At 49.6% G+C, this 19606-nt stretch overlaps 1 protein-coding gene across 1 annotated transcript in view; it reads left to right on the forward strand.

Moving 5' to 3' along the window:
* Window positions 1–10698: 10698 nt before the first annotated feature.
* Window positions 10699–19606, forward strand: part of FAT2 (FAT atypical cadherin 2) — an 84245-nt gene continuing 75337 nt past the window's right edge. Inside the window, exon 1 of the mRNA XM_088838550.1 lies at window positions 10699–10878. The gene's annotated coding sequence lies outside the window, so the exon portion shown is untranslated. The remainder of the gene's footprint in view (window positions 10879–19606) is intronic.

The following is a 19606-nucleotide window of genomic DNA, read 5'->3' on the forward strand; positions in this document are numbered from 1 at the left end:
CAGGGGATTCCGAGGAGGGAAGCAGAGTTGAGCCTCACAGCAGAAGGTGACGTGGCAGGGAGGAGCAGCAGGATGTTGAGACAAAGCGAGTAAAGTGAGACACTAACCTCAAGCAGTCTCCTAACATCAGGCCTTCAGTAACTCAGCAGCTACTTGATGGAGTAGGCCCTACTGCTGTGTAATATACATTCCAGCTCCGATGCCTTTTCCTCCACCAGCTACTCTTGCATTGTCCTCTTTGTGTATCTAAGACCAAGAACTCCTTTAGATTTGCTTATTTCCACAATCCTCTGACACTTACATGCAGCTTTATGCAGTTTCCCCTCTCATCTACTATTTGAGGCAATTCTTATAAGTTCCTGGTTAACACGGCAGACTGGACTGATCATCTCTGTTTCTCAGTACAAAACTCTCATGGATACATGGTCAGTAAGAGTCAGTAAGTAAAAGGGCCCAAATCCAAACTTAGGCATCAGACCCTACATCCGATGACCCTAGACTAAAATTGTCTGTCTGTCTCTCTGCTTACTCATCCATTTGTCCCTCATCCAGACAGCCAGCCACATGTCCATCCAACCACACCTTGCTAACTCATTCTTGTCTGCTTATTTCTACCATCTATTTAATATGCTCATCTATTTCTGTTTCGGCTTTCCTGGTGGCTCAGTGGTAATGAATCCACCTGCCAATGCAGGAGACATGGGTTTGATCCTGCCCTGGGGCAGGAAGATCCTCTAAGGAAGGAAATGGCAGTCCACTCCAGTATTCTTGCCTGGGAAATCCCATGGACCAGAGGAGCCTTGCAGGCTACAGTCCATGGGATAGTAAAGAGTCAAACACGACTTCTTACCTCCTAAACAACAATTTCTGTTTATCCATTTAAACACACAGTTGGTGTCTATAACAAGTTGTTTATTGCAAATATTTATCGAGCCTGCCATATATCTCATTCCCCATACTTGCATCTCCTGCTTCCACTCTCCACATACCTCATCTTCCCTCTGAATGCTTTCTCCGCTGAACTTTTGCAGTACCCTTAGTTTGTGTGACCACAGCCTCCACTTGCCTGTCTCCTAACCCACACTCTCCCCTGATCGCTTGTGACCTGACCCCTTGCCCTTCCATGACTGCCCCAACTTGGTTCCATTCCTCCCCAGGCTAGACTCCAGGGAAATATTGATTGACTCGCTGACTGGACCCCCAGCTGGGCTGTTTGCAACTCCAGGGCAAGGACCACGTCTCTTTAAGGTTTCCACCCTTCTCAGTTTACAGTCTAGGGCTAGGCACACGCTGCGCATTTTGTTCATACTGGCTGGCTGGAATTTGCAGTCCTTGGGAGTTGGAAGGGTATTTTCAACTATTATTCATTTGACAAATCTTGCATGATTTGTCTTGCTAGGTGCTCTTGCCAGGCCTAGAGATTAATGAATACAACCTTCTGTGCAGATGGGGAGAGGGAAGCCCTGGGAACGACCAGGGCTCCGTCAAGGTCCCATAGCTGAGGCAGAACCTTCAGCACAGTGAAGAGAATGTCACTACTCTGGACTGTGATGGCTCCTGGGCTCCCGCCAGAGCCAGATGGCATGTGCTTGAAGGTGTCCACAGAGGAGTTATTGGGAAACCCGGGCTGCCTCACCAAGTCACACCAATCAGTCCCCAGCGAGAGCCACAGGGAGCTGCCTTCTGGGTGGCAGGAGAGCCTGAGTCAGCTTCACCTGCACAGGTGACACCAGGGTGACCGGAGGCTGGCAAGGGAGAGGAGTGGCCCTGAGGGCTCTAAGGGAAGGAAAGCAGGGGACCCTAGCTGGCTCCCAGGGTATCACACCCCTGAGACAGGATATCTGAGCAATGGAGTCCACGGTCAAGTACCGAGGACCCTCTAATTAGGCTGGACTTTCCCTCACTGTTGGAAATATCCGCTCTCCCTGCCCCTACCCTATGCTAAAATCAGACTCATAAGATATGATGTCAGAGTTTATCTAGCTCTGAGGTTCTCAAACTTGAGAGAGCCCCAGAATGAGCTCCAAGCCCGGGTAACTTCATGAAAAGACCCCAAGACACACCACTCATTGAAAAAGTTGCAGCAGCACACACAATATACTGCTTTAACAACCCACCCGACCCCTCAAAGCAAGCAAAACCCCAGATGCTATATATCTCCTGCTGGTACATTTATGTGTGAATGCAAGAAGGGTTATACACCTAAATAATTACATTGTTTGCCTTTGAAGAAGGTATTGCTGGTGGTGGCAAAGAGGCTGTTAGCCTTAAATGTATGTTTTACTATTTGAGAAGGAAAATATACTATGTAAATGCAACACTTAAAGATTTCTCCGATTTTTTTTTTTTTCACCCATCTTATCTGGTTGGAAGTCTGACTGTGCTTCTGTACAGTTGATCCATGAATTGCACTTTAAGAAAATCTGGTCTAGTCCCATCATTGTACAGATAAGTTGAGAGTCAGGAAACTACCTAAGACCACACAGCATGATAGTGACTGAGCTGGGACTTGATCCCAGGAGGTTTTACTCCACGGTGCTATCTTGTACGTGATGACATGAGAAGGAAACTCAGGAGAAGAGTGGAGATTGGGGATAGGGCATGGACGTCCACAGGCAGAGTGTGAGCAACTAGGGCTCAGTGTACACTGGGAACTGGGCCCATTGGCGGCCTCTGTGCTGGAGAGGGGTACGGGGACGGCGGGCAGGGGAAGAGGAGGCGAGAGGAGGATTATTACTCATCTTTATAATTTTCCTCAAGCCAGCCTGGTCTCAGGTCCCTCTTCCTTTCTGGATTTCCTTTCCCTTCCCAGCTCACTGCTGAGGCCCTCCTGTTTCCAGCAGGTGCAATGGCTCCCATTTTGGACAACCTTGTGGCTAGGTAACCTTGGGCACTTCTTTTCCGTTTCTTGGCTGCATCATCTTCATCTCTCATCTATACAGTGGACTGGGCTTCCCTGGTGGCTCAGTGGTGGAGAGTCCGCCAGCCAGTGCAGGAGACGCAGGTTCAACCCCTGGGTCAGGAAGATCCCCTGAAGAAGGAAATGACAACACACCTCAGTATTCTTGCCTGGAAAAATTCCATGGACAAAGGAGCCTGGCAGGGTACAGTCCATGGGGTCACAAAGAGTTGGACATGACTGAGTCACTAAACAACAACAAAAATACAGAGGCTCCCCAACCTGACGTGGCACCCTCTTAGAGACTCATTTAAAAATCCGGAAAGCTGGGCTTCCCTGGTGGCTCAGTGGCGGAGAGTCTGCCTGCCAGTGCAGGAGGTATAGGTTCCATCCCTGATCCAGGAGGATCCCACGAGATGCGGTGCAACCGCACCATGGACAACAACTATTGAGCCTGTGCTCTAGAGCCCAGGAACTGCAGCTACTGAAGCGCACACGCCCTAGAGCCCATGCTCAACAGCAAGAGAAGACACTGCCCTGAAATGAGAAGCCCACACACCCCTACTAGAGAGCAGCCCCCATTTGCCAGAACTAGACAAAACCTTCTAGCATTGAAGACCCAGCACAGCCAAAAATAAATGATAAATTAATTTTTTAACATACAGACTGCTGGGCCCCTCTGTAATGGAGAGGGGGCTGAAACGTGGTTGTTTTTTTTTTTGTCTTTTTTCTTTAAAAACTTTTTCTTTGATATTGGGGTGTAACTGATTAATAATGCTGTGATAGTTTCAGGTGAACAGCAGAGTATCTAAGCCATACATATGCATGTATCCATTCTCCCCCATCGCCCTCCCATGCAGGCTGGCACATAACATTGAGCAGAGCTCCCTGTGCTATACAGTAGGTCCTTGTTTGTTATCCATTTTAAATATGACAGTGAGTACTTATCGATCTCGATGGAACTTGCATGTTTTAACAACCTCACCCCTCTGTCCCTCCAGGATCCCTACAAAGTCTTCAGTTAGAAAACCGCTGTGCTACTAGTCATTTTTCCTGAGCAACACCTCCAGCCTCGGGCCTCGGGCAGTCTGAGGTCTGGCCTGTGAGGAGGGCTGTGGGCACTGAGGAATCCAGAGCTGCAGGCAGGCTTGCTCCCCAGGAGACCTCTCCCCTAGCCACCCCTTGTCTAGTGGTTCCGGATTTCCTCCCTCAGGGCCGGCCTCTTCCTCGCCTGGGCAGAATGTCTGGAATGTGGGGCTGGTTGGGCTGCCAGAGCTGCCTCTGGAATCCAGGCATTGGAGAGCAGACTCCTGCCTCTGAAGGCCTCTGCCCTGCCAGCCTGGAGGTGACTCTGCAGGACCCAAGTGTCTGAGAAAGCAAGGAAGGCGCGGGCATTAGGGCCCTGAGCACATCAGGAAATCTCTCCGGGCCTCAGTTCTTTTGTCTGTGTGCTAGATGAAGATGTATAACACAGATAATGTGTGTTCAGTCGCTTCAGTTGTGTCCGATTCCTTGTGACCTCCATGGACTATAGCCCGCCAGGCTCCTCTGTCCATGGAATTCTCCAGGCAAGAATACTGGAGTGGGTTGCCATTTCCTCCTCCAGGGGATCTTCCCGAGCCAGAGACTGAACCCACGTCTCCTGTGTCTCCTGCATTGCAGGCAGATTCTTTACCGCAGAGCCACCAGGGAATCTCCTTTATTTGTAACCATGTCCTACCCTCTACACGTGTGGTGTTTTGGCACTTGCCATCTATCTGTTGTAGGAAGGGGGAGGAACCCCTTCAGGGCTCCAAGAGCGGGCTCTTGTCTAACACTGGGGAAAGAATTGTCTGAGGAGGCACGTGCTGACAAAGCAAGAGACTTTATTGGGAAGGGCACCCGGGTGGAGAGCAGGAGGGTGAGGGAACCCAGGAGAACAGCTCTGCCACATGGCTCGCAGTCTCAGGTTTTATGGTGATGGGATTAGTTTCCGGGTGGTCTTTGGCCAATCATTCTAATTCAGAGTCTTTCCTGGTGGCCCACGCATCCCTCAGCCAAGATGGATGCTAACGAGACGGATTCTGGGAAGTGGACGGACACGCTGTGTCTCCTTTTGACCTTTCCCTAACTCTTCCGGTTGGTGGTGGCTTATTAGTTCCGTATTCCTTACCAGGATCTCCTGTCATAAAACAACTCACGCGAATGGTTACTAAAGGGCCTGACCACGGTGGGCGGTTTCAGTCAGTGTGCTTCCCCTAACATATCCATTCTCTGCGCCTATCACATTTCATTAGCACCATAGGAGAAGGGGACGACAGAGAATGAGATGGCTGGATGGCATCACCGACTCTGTGGACATGAGTTTGAGTGAACTGCGGGAGTTGGTGATGGACAGGGAGGCCTGGCGTGCTGTGATTCATGGGGTCACAAAGAGTCGGTCACGACTGAGCGACTGAACTGAACTGAACTGAAGAGCTATTGGAACTTCATAGATGAATTAGACAGCACTGATCTGGAAAACCACTACTTTTTTCCTCAGGCACACTGCTCAGAGCTTTTTTTTTTGATGTGGACAATTTTTTAAAAGTCTATATTGAATTGTTACACTATTGCTTCTGTTTTAAGTTTTGGTTTTTTGGCTTCAAGGCATGTGGGGTCTTAGTTCCCCAACGAGGGATCAAATTGGCAACTCCAAGGCTGGAAGGCAAAGTCCTAACCACTGGACCACCAGGGAAGTCCCTGCTTGGAGATTTGCTGATTCACTATCTTATTTAATCCTGACAACCCCTGCAAGATAAGAACCCCATTCAGCCACTTCTATCTTCACCACCATTTGGCAGATGAGGAAACTACTTCCCAGAGAGATTAAGTAACTTGTCCAGTGCCACACAGCTGCAAGATGGCAGAGCTGGGTTTGAATCCAAACGTCTAACCTTAAGTCTAAACCTCCCCTTGTGCCCCAACTCCTTGATAAATGCAGCAAGGGGGAGAGGGACCACACAGTGCTATCTTGCCCAGACCTCCCTATAAGACCCGAACAGAGCAATCTGAACTCAGCAAGGGCACAGAAGCCCTGGCAGTTCATGGGGAGGTACAGAGGGAGAGGCAAGAGACCTTCCTTAGTGGGCAACCATGTGATGGACATGGTAGGTGTGGGCAGGATGGCAATCTTCCAGTAGGAGCCAGTGGAGGGTGATGGGCTGAAGCTGGCTGATCTTCAGGCCATCTGCCCCTCATCTGTGTGGCCCAGTGTAAAAGGATAATGTTGGGGGGGGCCTTATTCAAAAAGTTACTGGGATGTGTAAAAGAGAGAGAGCAGAGTGGATCGAGAGTGGGGCCTTGCTAGATGCAGGTGGCATAGCCATGGATCCAAATCCTATAATTAGACTGGAGTATAACCAAGGGCCGAGGCTAAGAGCACAGGTTTTAGATCTGGATAAACTCTGTTCAAATTCTATCTCTGCCATTTAAGAGTATGATGATCTTGGACAAGTCACTTAAAATTAAATCCCAGTTCCTTCCTCTGTAAAATGAAAATGGTAATAGTAGTACCTTATCAGGAGGATCTCTTTCAGGATCAAATGAGATGATGCTTAGCCTAATACTTCATAAATTGGAACAAATATCAGTTATTTATAGATCATGCTGCTGCTGCTAAGTTTCTTCAGTCGTGTCGGACTCTGTGTGACCCCATAGACGGCAGCCCATCAGGCTCCCCCATCCCTGGGATTCTCCAGGCAAGAACACTGGAGTGGGTTGCCATTTCCTTCTCCAATGCTTGAAAGTGAAAAGTGTAAGTGAAGTCGCTCAGTCATGTCCAACCCTTAGTGACACCATGGACTGCAGCCTACCAGGCTCCTCCACCCATGGGATTTTCCAGGCAAGAGCACTGGAGTGGGGCGCCATTGCCTTCTCCGATAATTGTTATTACTATACAAAAGGCAGAAAGTGGTTCGTGGTTGTGGAGAAGGGGACATGGGAGGGATACTGATTCTTGGGGGTGGTGGCAGGGCCAATCAGATCCCCTGGTCTGGGGGCAGGTAAGGGTGGGTATGACATCAGAGGTTCTGTTTCATGTCCATTTTGGAACGACTCACCACCTCCCAGCTTCCTGTTGAGGTGACCTAACCAAAGTCTTGGACCAGCCAGCCAGGCTCCGGGAGCTCTGTGCCAGCCCCACCCACCAGTACCAGCCTGGAGCAGGCTGACGGAGGGCTGGATTGGGCAGGTGAGCTCATTCTCTCCAGCCTGACCAACCAAGCCGGACACTGCTCCTGGCAGGAGCTGTCAGAACTGCCAGCTGGGGGTCAGGATGAGCTGGAGGGTCTGGTGGTGCCCAGATGCCCATGGCCAGCAGGTCTGCTGAGTGCTTGATTACATTCCCGGGCACCCCAGGCAATGCCAGGGCTAGTGGTTCCCACTCCTGCTGGGTCCCGTCTGTCAGCCGCGGAGCTGACATCCCTCAGCTCGGCCCCCACAGCCCACCTGCCTTCCACCTTCTGCTTCTTCCCCTGGGCTGCAGCCCTCATGGAGCCAGGTGGCCTCATCCCCCGATGACTTCATCCTCCTTAAAGGCACCATGTCCCTTCCTTTGACGGTCAAGCCTCTGGAGCCCTTTCTGTCCACAGGTCCACAAACTGGACTCCAGGGTGCCCTCTCTGGACCCACTCCCATCCCGCTCTATGTGACCCTCCCCAGGAAGAACACAGTACAACAGAAGAGAGGCCAGCCCCAGAGATGACAGCTTGTATCTAATGTTCATTGACCGTGTTGTCTCAGTGTAACCAGTCCATCAGCCAACTGTCCCCATGAGCTGAATCTTTTCTCCAGACCAGTCCTCCAAGGTGGACTATGCTCATCCCATACACTCTGGGTATGCAGCTCACATGCGGCAGTAATGCAGCAGTTCCCCCCATTAGGGTGACAGACCAGTCCCTTTTCCCTGAAAGCCCCGCATCCCTGGAAGCCCCTCAGTCCCATGCCAAGCAGGATGTTTGTCAGCCAATCCTGCACTTGCATCTGTGATGTCCTGGCTCTCATGACTTGTGTCTCTGATTTCCCCTGAATTAACCTAAGATTTGAGCCTGCCCAGAAGGAATTAGACGGGTTCAACCTGTTAAAAATGAAAACACAATTATCTGTGCTTTGAGACTCTGTGGACACCCTGAAATTTGCCATCTGGTTAGAATTTTCATCACTGCTCAAGCCCCTCACTTTTACTCCCTACCCCATGGGGAATGTGAACAGATTGCTCTAGAAAGGAAAACCTAGAGGGAGAGGGGAAGCACTCACCCAGACCACAGTGGGGAGTCCAGCTTTCTCCAGGCAAACAGGATAGTGGGCAGGGATGGTGTGCTAGTCTTTCTTTAGAAACTTACAATCCTCCTATGTCAAGAATATTAGAGCTTTAGAATCTCAGAGCTGGATCTTAAAGATAAGAGTTCAACACCCGCTTCAATGAAACAGGGAAATTGAGGTCCAGGCAGGGGATTCAGAATCAGATGTAATTCTTTTAATGCTATGACATGACTGACACTGCTGGGAAACACTGATGCCGGGGCCTGTTCCCAGGGAGTTAGAGGCAACAATTCAGTGGGTGGCAGTGGTTGGACACTAGAATTTGTAGCTCCTCAAGTGATGCCAGTGTGCAGCAGCCCCAGTTGAGAACTCCTGGGTTAGACAGAGATCCCTGGGGCTTCCCAGGTGGTTCCATGGGTACCCGGTTAGGACCTGGGGCCAGCAGAGAGAAGGATCAGGGCCTGGGGCAAGAGTGGAGGGGGAACTGGAGAGGAGGAGACGGACGTCAATAGCGATCTGCGGTTCTCGGTTCATCCCATTTCTCATCTCCTCTTACCCCCCAGGCTGCAGACATCCCTTTGCTGGACAGGCTGGAGGCCAGTCTTGGCCAGGATGGGGAGCCCAAAGGCAGATAGTTGCACATGACTAGTCAAAGGGTTCGTGGGGCTGCCCAGCCACCTTCCTCAGGTTAATGCCTAATCGGCCCAGACTTGGAGACTTGGGCGGCAATCAGCCAAGTGGATAATTGCCCAGGTTAGCCTTTCCATTGGTGTTGATCACAGGAGTCCTCTCGTGCTGTAAACCCCTAAGCCTTTCAGGCAGCCTGTAGGAGGGAAACCTTGGAGACTCCTCCCTGGATGTCTCAGGCAACATGTGGCAGCCACTTGCTTGACACCTGTGGTCATCCCCAATGCTGGTGACAGATCCCTGAGGGCATGGTCCACAAGGACTGCAGTCATTCCATGAATGGATATCTCCCGAGAGCTGGGATACAGCCAAGAGTCTCTTCACTCCTCCATAAACAAGATGAGAACCTGGGGACTTCCCTGGTGGTCCAGTGGTTAAGAATCCTCCTGCCAATTTGGGGGACACAGGTTCGATCCCTGGTCAGGGAACTAGATCCCACATGCCTGTGTACAACTAAGCCCGTGCAACACAACTACTGAAGCCGGTGCATCCTAGACCCAAGCTCCACAGCAAGAGAAGCCCCTGCTGGCCGCAACGAGAGAAAGCCCACTAACAGCAATGAAGATCCAGTGCAACCAGAAATAAATAAACAAATATATTTTTAAAAGACCAGAACCTTAATGGTTCCACTTAAACACAGGGTCCCCTAAACCAGAGCCTGAACATCTAGAAAACTAGCCAGACATCCAGGCGTTAGCATTTGTCACTTGGCAGAGGAAATATATCTTTTCTGAGTGGCCTCAGCAGTTTTGAGTCCATTTAACAAATGAGGAAACAGAGGAAATTGATGTCATCTGCCTTAGGTCACATGGTTTTGATAAGAGTAAGAATAAGGATAAATAGAATGCTTATTTATTAATCAGGTTCAATGGCTACTGCTCAGCTGGATATCAGGTAGAACTACTAAGAATCAGAACTGACTGCTGGTAAAGGTAGTGAGTTCCCCATAACTAGAGGTATGCAAGCAAAGACTTATTTATTTGTCAGGGAAGCTGCAGAAGGGTTGCAAGTCCAGGGAGAAAGGAGGGTAGGAGTACTGAACAGGATGGTCTCGGAGCCATTTTCAGCTCTGTGGGGTGAATCACTACATCCCCAGTGCCTGGTACAGTGCCTGGAAAAGAGACCCAGGCACTGTGTTTTGCATTTTACACACATCTCTGTCCCATGATTCTGCACAACCTTACAAAGCAGGGATTCCTGAACTCCCATCTCACGGCTGGGGAATCCAGAGATCAGAGAGGTTAGGTCACTCATGGGGAAAATCACAGCTAATGACCGTAAGCAGAATTTCCTTTTATGGGGGACTTAGTCTGCTAAGTGCCTTCCCTCAACTTTTATATTGTTTAATCCTCGTAACAATCTTGTGAGGTAGGAGTTATTATCCACCCAAAAGGAAACTGAGGCTCAGACTAGTAACTCCCCCAAGGTTACTGAGCTAGTAACTGGCAGTGCCAGGGTTCTGAACCAGACCTCGAGGGGAGGGGGACTTGTGCTTGTTCATCTCAGATCTGCAGAGTGGGGAGGAGAAAGGAGAGAATTCTGGCCGGAGAGCTGAGCAACCTGGGGCCTTTCCCAGGGCCTCGTGGTCTCCGTGCGTCCTCAGACAAGTACAACCTGACCGGGGCCTCAGTTTATCCCTCTGTAAAACCGAGAAGGCAGGTGGAGGTGGGCCGGACTTCTCAGCAACTCTCCAGCCTCATTTTCCATGACTCGATTCCCCACCGTGAGTTCTGGGCCACAACCCAGTTGGCTCCCTCCCTCCCTCCTGCTCCGTGAGACAGAGAGCTGGCAGGAGGGGATGATCCGCCTCAATTCTCCCACCTCCTTTTCCCTCCTCCTCCTCCTGGGCTGGGACACACCTACTCCAACTTTCTCAGCAGCCTCTTTGAGTGTGCGCCTTCCTGCTCTGAGACTCCACGCCTCCCTCCGGAGCTTGTCAGCCCGGTGCTTGTGAAAGGGGCTCCTGCCCAGCGGCCCACTCCGGGGCACCCTCCCCCACCCAAAGGGCCCAGGTAAGAACTGCTGGAAGGTGGGAAGTCAGGGGGCGGGGGTTGCGAAACTTATCCATTCTGGTCCCCGAGTAGGGGCTCCTGGAAGGTGCAATAGAACCTGGGTGGTGGCTGGAGCAGGAACAGCAGGGGCAGGACACCTGGGCCCTGCCTGGAGTCAGGCACACCGAGGCACACTGAATGAAGCCAGCCCAAGCCTAGCGCCGGGGATCAGGGTCCGGAACGGACAAGGTTAGGGCTTTGATCTCTTGGAGGAGCAAGGTCATATTTGTATGTCTGGAAAATTGGACTCCTTTTCTTGGAAGAATGAAATTCCCTGCTCGGGCTTTCTGGGGATGCACCTTCAAGGGGATGGGGTGACTAGGCTTCTATTTGATTTGAGGAGGAAGGGCTGAGGCCAGGGAACCAAGAGATGCTAAGTCCTCATGTGTATCCAAGTGGCGGGTGGTGGTGGGGGGCACAGGGTCCCTACACAGACAGAGTTACCTGGTGAGGGGGCGGGAGGCAGCCCTAAGGGTGAGTTAGACATATGGCTGGCCCTGACTCTGTGGGACTCTTTAGAGGCACCCAGATTAGAACCTCGACTCTCCTGGCTGGGGGAGGGCTGTGAAAGGCAGCGAGTCTCAGAGGCCAAGGGCAGCACTGGAATGGGTGGGGGGAGTGGGAGCAGCTCTTGGAGGAAGCAGGAATCCTATGTGTATCTGTGGAGGTAAGACGGATGGAGTGGAACGCTGAACAGGGCCGCCAGGGCCGGAGTTCAGCCCTCCTCTTGGGTGGGGGCGGAAGTAGCCCTCCGCTTGGTGGGGAAGCAGCGGCCATGCTGAGGTACGCTGAGGGCTCAGAGAGGCTAGGCTGTCTCTGTCCCCAGGCGCACAGCACTCAGGAGCAAGCCTGGGGTTTATTTAGGGCACCAGGGAGGTAGAGAAGCAGGCTCAGGATGCAGTATTTTCAATCCTTCAGCTTCTTCTATGGATGGGTGGGTGGCGGGCGCTGAGCATGTTTAGGTGGGCAGTGCCCTCCATGCAGAAATGACCAACAGTGACTACTACAGCTGACACCTTCTGGATGCTTCCTGTGTTCGGGGATGGGGCTGACTACATTCAGTCATTTGAAAATGTCGCGTTTTCAAAGCAGGCAGGGGAAAGGAGAATTTCATTATTTGTGTGCTTGTAAGTCACGGGCGGTGTGGCTTGAAACTGTTCCATACAGTTCTGGGCCTATTTCCCTACATTTTCAATAAGGGGGCAGTTGGGTTATCATTAAGATCCATTCCTTTTTAATTAATTAAGAAAAATTGGAGTATAGTTGCTTTACAATGCTGTGTTAGTTTCTGCTGTACAGCAAAGTAAATCAGCTATACATATACATATATCCATTCTCTTCTAGACCCCATTCCCACATAGGTCATTACAGAGCATCCCTGTAAGATACACTCTTAATCTCACTCCCACAAGGCTGCTGGGTAGGCAGAGCAAGAATGATTGCATTTTGCAGGTGAGGAAGCTTTGGAACTCAGCATCCCCCAGGGCAGGAAGAGGCAAGCTCGGGTTCCCCCCAGGGCTCTCCACGGAGCACAGGTTATACCGCTGGCAGGAAAGGACTGAGTCCATGAGCTGGCTAGGGTGATGGAGCAAAACAGCAAGGCCCTGTCTGCTACAAACTCCCTGGGCCTCAGTTTTCTCATCTGTAAAATGGGGAGGACCTGGAGGGAATCAGGGTCTCCCTAGAACTTGTTTCCATGCTCAGTGGCCTCTTAAGGATGCAGGGAACCAGACCTAGAAGGACATTGGCATGCTCCAGATCACACGTGTCAGCTGCCGCTGTGTTTTCCACTGGGAGGGGTGGCCAGGGCCCCCTGCACCAGGCCTCTGTGAGCTGGGCGCCACGGTCTGCTGCTCGTACACTCTTCCCCAGGTGCCGCTGAACTCACCTCAGCCTGACAGTTTTCCTTCCCCAGGACAGGCTGAGGCACTGGCACTGCTGCTGGCCAGGTGGGGCCGGGTAGGAGAAGGGAGAGCATGGGGCAGCCTTAGAGGAAACCAGCGTGTGTCTGGGATGATGGGGTTGGCAAAGTCAGGGATGTTCCTGTGTCCGCTGGGTGGACCCTGCCTTTTTGGTTCCTTCAGTAACGTGTGGGCCAAGCTTCTGAAAGTTCCTGTGCTTCCTAGGCCCCAGCACAGGCTGAGCTAACTCAGAAACTCCGTGCTACTGTTTCCATGACTAACGGTACTGATGCTTACATTCACAACAGGGGTTTTCTGACAGGTCTATAAAGAAGGGTATGGGTCCAAGACTTATAGGATGAACTTATGGTTGCCGGGAGGGAAGGATCAGGGGAAGGAATAGTTAGGGAGCTGGGGATGGACATGTACACATGGATAACCAGCAAGGACCTAGTGTATTGGACAAGGAACTCTGCTCAGTGTCATGTGGCAGCCTGGATGGGAGGGAAGTTTGGTGGAAAATGAATACATGTATATGTATGGCTGAGTCCCTTTGCTGTCAACCTGAAATTATCACATTGTTTATCGGCTCTATCAGCCACACATATGCATATACAAATAAAAAGTTTAAATTTAAAAAAAAAAAGGAAGATGAGTGTTGGTCCAAATCCTAGATTTTATTGGTTGTATGACCTGGGCCTCAACTTCTTCAAACCTCAGTGTCCTCATCTGAAAAAATGGGGCAAATAACAATCCTTTTCTCAGAGACTGATGTGAACATTAAATGAGACAATGCATGTGGTGCCCAGGGCATGATCGTTAATTAATTAATTGGCTCTTCTCCGCTTCCCCTGGGGTAGAGATCATCTCAGGGCACCCCGAAGTGTTCCTTCCTAAGACAGATCACAATTGTAATTATTAGTTATTTGCGTGTATTTTATATGACACAGTCTTTCCTACTAAGTGTTGCTCACAGCTCCAGAATTCGTGTCTAGCACAGCACCTGGCACGTAAAAGAAGCTCAGTGCATATCTATTAAGAGAATGAATGCATCTTCACAGATGAGAACTGACACGCGGAGGGACTAAGCGTTAGTCCAACCCCACCATAGGTAAGAGTGAAAGGGTCCCCAGAGATCACTGAGTCAGACACGGAGGCCTCCCTAGAGAAGACTGATAAGGCTGGGGTCACGCAGCGAGTGAGTGGGGAAGGCAGGGCCATGTCCCAGATCGTCTCACCTTCCTCTGCCTCTCTCTGCCTAGCCCAGATCAGGAGAGAGTCCTGCTTGCTATGTGAGTGGTCAGCCTCAGAGGCCAGGGAATTGCCACCATACCCATGGAAGCAATTTGGGATGAAGAACTAGGTTGATCCTTAAACTGTAGGATGCCTTTCAGGGGACAAGGGACATACACATCGTCAATTGGACACCTCCTCCAACCCCCACCAACACATACACACACACACGTACACACCTGCACACCATCCCCTCACTATTGCCAGAGAGTCAGCAAGAATCTGCAACTGTACAAGTGGAAGGTGCTCAGGAGTTCCCTCAAGTCTCCTTTAAGAATTATTGGATCCCTTTTAAGGAAATCCCCCAAAGAGGGGATAAATGCATATACACAGCTGATTTACTTTGCTGTACAGTGGAAACTAACACAACATGATAAATCAACTATACTCCATTAAAATTTCAGAAAAGAATTATTGGTTCCATTTTACAAATGGAAATTTGTAAATTGGTTGCATTTTACTTGCCTAAAGTCGGGTCCTGGGCCCGAGCACAGCCCTGAACATTGAACGTTGAAGAGAGAACTCTTGATGTCCTGAACCCCTTGAACCACCAGGTTAGACCATGTCACCTATACCTTCTCTTCTACTCTGCACGACCTCCTTGCAAGCCTGCAGTCGTGACCCTCCACCACTTCTTTGTGCTGTTGCTATTAGTTTCCAGCGTGGGCATGAATAGAGACTCAGAAAAGCTAAGCCACTTCCTTTCAGTCGCACAGCTTCTGTTTTCTCAACAGATCCTTAGTTCAATAGACACTTCGCGCTTACGATGTGTCAGGCCTCCAGAGACTCACAGCTAGTGGAGGTAGATCTATAAGTGGATGGTTTAATACCTGGAGGTAGATGGTAAAATAGAGGCAAACTCAAGCAGGCAGGGGGGCCCAAGGAGCCATACATAGTTAGCCTAGTTACGGAGTTAGTGGAGGAAGGCTTCTAGGAGTAGCTGGGACTGAACATCAGTTTTGAAGACTAAATAAGGCTTAAATAAAGAAAAAAAGTGGAAAAGGCAATTCAGAAAGAGAAAGTAGCACATGCAAAAGCATAGCAGTTAAAGAAAATAGCATGTATGTGCAGGCAACTGTCAGCTGGGTAGGGAATATTTGGAGATGTGCCCCGAAAGGCAAGATGGGGCCACGTCACTGAAGGCCATGTGTGTCAGGCCAAGGAGCGTGACTTTGTGTATATATATAAATGTGATGATGGTCCACCATTAACCACTGGCTGACAAACTACCCCTGGAAGAGGTGATGCCTCAAGCAGTTTCCAGTTCGGAGCCTGCAGAAGAGAGAAATGTCTCCTCTGCCCGCCCCATCCCACTCCTGAGTCCTTCTCCACTCCTGACACTGGTGGGGGCCCCTGCAAGGTGACCTGGGGTGGCAGGTAAACGACAACTGCCCATCCCCTGGCCGGGGGCAGGGAAAGGTGACGGAGAACTCTCCTGTTCCCAGTCCCCGTGCAGCTCCAGCGCCCACAGCAGTTGGCCTTGGTGCCAGTTCAGCAGGATTGCACATGCCAGCTGTGGGGTAACGCCAGCATGTGTGTGCGTGTTGCCCCATGTGTGCTCACGTGTCCCAGGTGAGAGCTGCTGTTTGTGCTTGCAGCACCCCCTTCTCTCTGGGTGCTCCCAGCAAATGCAAGGCTAGACAGCGCAAAGCGCATCATTCGGATACTTAAACACTCAGCCTTGGGAAGTAGCAGAGCTTGATGCCAGGATGGCGCCATGGCTGGCACACCAGCTCTGGAGCCAGGGCACTCAAGTTCTGGTCCTGGCTTTGCTGCTTTCCAGCTCCGTGACCTTGGACCCATCATTTCGTGTTTCTGAGGGGTTTGGGGTGGATAATGTTATCCACCTCACAGAGCTGCTGTGAGTTGATCCATGCAAAGCTCTTAAGATCTTAGCATAGCAGTCAATACATACTAAGAGCTCATTAAACGTTAGCTACTATTACAGATTTGGGGGCTCCTGCGGTCTTGGAACTGACTTAGAGAATCAGAGCATTATGGAACATTCAAATCCTAGAATCTCAAACTCTTGGAAGCATATAATTAGAAGAACTCTATTGGATTTTTTATACAAATCTCTACTCTATGTAAAGATTGCTTCTACAGTGTCTCTGATGGATGGTCAGCCTGACTTTTTTTTCCTTTTTGCAAATATTCAAAAAGAAGACGCATCAATTGTAAGTTATAGCTTGATGAATTTTTACCAAGTGAAGGCAAACAGTGGCTAACCAGGAGCCAGAGCAAAAAGCAGACACCACCTTGTCCCCACTAGAGCCCTCCAGATACCCCTTGTCAGTCACTGCTCCCTGCCCTAAGCACAGCTATCATCCAGTCAGACAGGCTGTTCTCAAATATATTTTTGAGGGCTTGTGTGCCATTGTTAGCAGGACTCTAATTGTTAGAGAGGTTCCATGAGCTATTTGGAAGTTGCTAAATGAAGTTGTACATTTAAATTATTTTGTTTTTACTGTCATATTTCAGTGGAAGCATTGTTTAGAGCTGAGCATCCCAAATGCCTAGGGCTGTTTTTAAAAAATATGGATTTCTTAGCTGCATCCTGAGTCCACATCATTGGAATGTGTGGTCTGGGGGTGAAGCCAGGGGATCCATATGTTTACAAGCTCCAGGGGAACTCCAGCTGGGTTTGGGAACTATTGGACTAGCGGTTCAGGGCTTGGTCTCAACTCAGACCACTTCTTTCAATCCATGCCCGACACTTAATGGACACTGATCTTGGATAAGGCACTTGGACTTTCTGATCTTTGAGCTTTTTCATTTGTAAAATATGGATGAAATGATAGTACCTAGTTCTTTGGGTTATTGAAGGACTCTGAGGGACAGTGCTCACTAACTGATTGCTCACTAATGCTGACAGATACTTAGCATTGCCATTACTGGGAAGAATCCATCTGTGGTGTAGCCAAGGGAGTTCTGGATTTTTCATCTGAAGCCTCGTGTTTTAGTCCTGGATGGGCTGCTTGCTAGCTCTTGCTAGCTTTGGACAAGCTTTCTGATCCCTATCTTAGGGCCTCAACTTCCCCATCTATAAAATAGAAATATTTCTTGCTCTACACGTAGGGTCTTTGAGAGGATACAAGAACATGGTCCAGAAACCTGCTCTGAGGACAGAAAAATGCTGCATGAAGCAAGCCCTATTGAACTGTGAACTCAGTTGAACCTGGGAACCCAGTACAAAATGGGCTGTCATTGTCCTTGTGGTTCTGGCGAGGGCGGGCCATGTGGAGGTGGGGATAGGGAACTGCTGAGGCATTGGTTTTCCACAGCCCTGGTATGCCCTGGCATGGTGCCCAAGCTCTCAGGTTCTGAGAATTGTCTCTTTCCTGGTTCCTGGGAAAGGAAGAGTCCACGATCCCACAGTCATGAAATCCCGTGTTATCTGCCATAGTCAGAAGTCACCTGGAGTTCCCTTTTATTAGTTAAATGATTTTTCTTTTATTAAAAGTCTTCTTTGAGCTCCTTTACTAGTACTTTTAGAAAACCTTTAAATTAAGTATAATAAGAAAACAGAAAAAGGCACGGATCACAAGTGTGCAGCTCAGTGAACTTTCCAGAAACTAACCAGATAAAGAAACAGAACATTGCTACCAATTCCAGAAACCTTCTTTGTGCTCTGTCCAGTTGCTAACTACCCCTCCTCTTCTGCCCAAGGTAACTCTATCTTAACGTAATCCATAGATGAGTTTTGGCTGTTTGAAAGTTTTACACAGTTGGACTAGCATAATATGTACTCTTTTGTATATGGCTGTTTTCATCCCACATTCCGTGAGGGGGATTCATCCATGTTATTATCTAGAACAATACTTTCATTTTCTTTGCTGTGTAGTATTCTGCTGTATGACCAAACCACAACTTACTTATCCATCTGCTCTTGGCGGTCATTCAGGCTGCTTCCAGCAGAGGGTTATTATAAATAATGCTGCTCTGAACATTCTCATGTGAATCGTTTGTGAACACGATGTACACAATACTGCTATACAAATGCCAAAGACGGGAATTGTTGGGTCATGAGTGTGCCTCTGTGGATGGAATCCACTGATTTTAAGTTCAGTTTTATTCGCCGCAAGGAGAACATGGCTCATGGGGCTGTGTCTCTGTCTGGGAGATAGACCTGTTTACAAGAATTAAAAACAGTTGTCTCTGGGGTTTGAGATGCTAATGAGCAAAGAGATTTGCACTCAGAGACTTTCAGGTGAAAGGCACAGGAAACAGATTTGTTGTTTCACTCTCCTGTTTGCTCTTGTTTAATCTTCTATTTGACTTTGGAGAGAATCTTGCGCCTGCTTTGCCTGGGAGCCAGTGGTCCCCACTGACAGGGGAGAAGCCCTCTGAGTTCCACAGCCCAATGAAATCAGAATTCTTAAGGATGAGGCTGTGATTTTTATTACACTGACAGTTGAGAAGCACTTGTCTAGCCTAAAAGTCACTGAGACTTTAGTCTTTTCCTAACTTCCCTACCCGCCTCTTCACTGGGGCTAGAAGAGGCCCACAGATGGGATGCTAACAACACAGGATCTTAAAGAACGTGATTACCATGGTCAGTGGATCCCAAACACCAGTTACACAAAAATCACCCCAGGAACTTTGTTAAACATCTATTCCCGAGCCCCATCCGTAAGAATTTTGATTCAGTAGATCTGGGGTGGGGCTTGAAATATGTATTTGTAACCCCTACACCCATTCCCTTAGGGAATTCCCAAAATATAATCCCTGGTTTAATTCAATGGCCAGCCCTCTCTGGTGAGAACACAACTGACCCAGTGGTCCTGTTGAGTTTCGGGTCCACAGATAGCTGGGTGGAGAACACTTAGCAGGGAGTCGGCGTGGACAAAGCCCAGAGGCTTGAGCTGGAGTCCCTGGCAGAGGCTCATTTGCATCTCATTAGCAAGCACCTTGATGCTACCACATCATCCCTAACCCCTCTGTTGCCCCTAGCTCTATAGTCGGGTTCAGCCAGCTCCATGCAGGACCGCAAAGAACGGAGGGAGCTGCCTGCCTTGCTCTCCTGCTAGAGCGCCGCTCCTCATCTGCCGAGGCCTGCCTCCATTCTGCTCTGTCCTGAGCTGCTCTGCTCAGAGGGGACTGGACTTGGATAGACAAATAGCTGGGCTGGCCACAGCCAGAAGGAAAGTGATTGAACTGGAGATGAAGCTTTTGCTGAGAATCTGTTGCTGATGGGAGAGGACCCATGGTTACAAGATCCTTGATGTGGGGGAGGGATCATATAACTCTCCCTCTCAACCACTCTTTCCAGCCCACAGGCCCCGGGAGGCAGGCCAGGGAACTGTTAGACACACCAGAGATCTGAGTTTTAATCCTCCTTGGCTAGCTGTGTGAACTTGGAGCTTAGGTAACCTCTCTGAGTCTCACTTATCCCTTCTGCAAAATGAGCATAATTATAGGGTTGCTGTAAACCAGCTTAAAAGTGATAATGCATGTCAAGGGCCTGGCCTATAGTAAACAGTCAGTAAACATCA

This window comes from Moschus berezovskii, chromosome 8, assembly GCF_049115385.1.
Source record: "Moschus berezovskii isolate FMDL1 chromosome 8, NW_MosBer_1.0, whole genome shotgun sequence".
NCBI classification, from domain to species: domain Eukaryota; kingdom Metazoa; phylum Chordata; class Mammalia; order Artiodactyla; family Moschidae; genus Moschus; species Moschus berezovskii.